Here is a 2500-nt window from a genome sequence, read left to right as displayed (position 1 = left end):
CAATAAAATTATTATTGATTTAGTATCTGTTTTGTTTTATATAATTTTTTTCAATTTTTTTACTTATAGCTTTTTTTGTACAATTTTAATAATACATTTTTGTTTAAATTTTTTTTAACTTATTTATTATCAAATAATTTTAAACCATATTTTATTTATCAAATATATGTAGTTTGTTTTTTTATATTATGCTGTAACGATTATCGCCTAATCTTAGTTAAATTTTCATTTAGAAATTACAGATTTGTTTTTTCAAATTAAAAAAATTCTTTTTCAACGGTAATAAAAATATGGAACGCTTCATGATTTTGCGTGTCATCCTTGCGCAGGGGCCATGCTAATCTTTTCTGTATTTTTCCAATTTTAGTATATGTACCGCTATTAAGCAAGTACGTTTACCTTGGTAAATAAAGTCACATTTAATCAAAAGCACTTTTAATATCTTCGCTTTGTTACACACAAAATTTCTATACTTGCGACCATCACAAGTGTTTGGAGGAATTTTATTGTTTTTATTATTAAAACTCATTTTTTTCTTTATCATGTGATGTCAATAAAATTATTATTGATTTAGTATCTGTTTTGTTTTATATAATTTTTTTCAATTTTTTTACTTATAGCTTTTTTTGTACAATTTTAATAATACATTTTTGTTTAAATTTTTTTTAACTTATTTATTATCAAAGAATTTTAAACCATATTTTATTTATCAAATAAATGTAGTTTGTTTTTTTATATTATGCTGTAACGATTATCGCCTAATCTTAGTTAAATTTTAATTTAGAAATTACAGATTTGTTTTTTCAAATTAAAAAAATTCTTTTTCAACGGTAATAAAAATATGAAACGCTTCATGATTTTGCGTGTCATCCTTGCGCAGGGGGGGCTCCATCATCTCCATCTCCATCATCTCCATCTCCATCATCTCCATCTCCATCATCTCCATCTCCATCATCTCCATCTCCATCTCCATCTCCATCTCCATCATCTCCATCTCCATCATCTCCATCTCCATCATCTCCATCTCCATCATCTCCATCTCCATCATCTCCATCTCCATCATCTCCATCTCCATCATCTCTATCTCCATCATCTTCATCTCCATCATCTCCATCTCCATCATCTCCATCTCCATCTCCATCATCTCCATCATCTCCATCTCCATCATCTCCATCTCCATCTCCATCACCTCCATCTCCATCATCTCCATCTCCATCATCTCCATCTCCATCATCTCCATCTCCATCGTCTCCATCTCCATCATCTCCATCTCCATTATCTCCATCTCCATCATCTCCATCTCCATCATCTCCATCTCCATCATCTCCATCTCCATCATCTCCATCATCTCCATCTCCATCATCTCCATCTCCATCTCCATCTCCATCTCCATCATCTCCATCTCCATCATCTCCATCTCCATCATCTCCATCTCCATCATCTCCATCTCCATCATCTCCATCTCCATCATCTCCATCTCCATCATCTCCATCTCCATCATCTCCATCTCCATCATCTCCATTTCCATCATCTCCATCTCCATCATCTCCATCTCCATCATCTCCATCTCCATCATCTCCATCTCCATCATCTCCATGTCCATCATCTCCATCTCCATCATCTCCATCTCCATCATCTCCATCTCCATCATCTCCATCTCCATCATCTCCATCTCCATCATCTCCATCATCTCCATCTCCATCATCTCCATCTCGATCATCTCCATCTCCATCATCTCCATCTCCATCATCTCCATCTCCATCATCTCCATCTCCATCATCTCCATCTCCATCATCTCCATCTCCATCATCTCCATCTCCATCATCTCCATCTCCATCATCTCCATTTCCATCATCTCCATTTCCATCTCCATCTCCATCATCTCCATCTCCATCATCTCCATCTCCATCATCTCCATCTCCATCATCTCCATCTCCATCATCTCCATCTCCATCATCACCATCTCCATCATCTCCATCTCCATCATCTCCATCTCCATCATCTCCATCTCCATCATCTCCATCTCCATCATCTCCATCTCCATCATCTCCATCTCCATCATCTCCATCTCCATCATCTCCATCTCCATCATCTCCATCTCCATCATCTCCATCTCCATCATCTCCATCTCCATCATCTCCATCTCCATCATCTCCATCTCCATCATCTCCATCTCCATCATCTCCATCTCCATCATCTCCATCTCCATCATCTCCATCTCCATCATCTCCATCTCCATCATCTCCATCTCCATCATCTCCATCTCCATCATCTCCATCTCCATCATCTCCATCATCTCCATCTCCATCATCTCCATCTCCATCATCTCCATCTCCATCATCTCCATCTCCATCATCTCCATCTCCATCATCTCCATCTCCATCATCTCCATCTCCATCATCTCCATCTCCATCATCTCCATCTCCATCATCTCCATCTCCATCATCTCCATCTCCATCATCTCCATCTCCATCATCTCCATCTCCATCATCTCCATCTC

General features: G+C 37.9%; 1 non-coding gene across 1 annotated transcript; it reads right to left on the bottom strand.

Annotated features, from left to right (window-relative positions):
- Positions 1-284: 284 nt before the first annotated feature.
- On the bottom strand, positions 285-393 carry LOC145757955 (U6 spliceosomal RNA). Its single transcript, XR_014285961.1, has one exon. It is a non-coding gene; the product is annotated as a U6 spliceosomal RNA (small nuclear RNA).
- Between the last annotated feature and the right edge of the window lie 2107 nt (positions 394-2500).

The sequence above is a fragment of the Corella eumyota genome, chromosome 6 (assembly GCF_963082875.1).
Source record: "Corella eumyota chromosome 6, kaCorEumy4.1, whole genome shotgun sequence".
In the NCBI taxonomy this organism is placed as follows: Eukaryota; Metazoa; Chordata; class Ascidiacea; order Phlebobranchia; family Corellidae; genus Corella; species Corella eumyota.
Note: the sequence above shows the minus strand (reverse complement) of the source record. Positions and strands in the feature narration are given on the sequence as shown.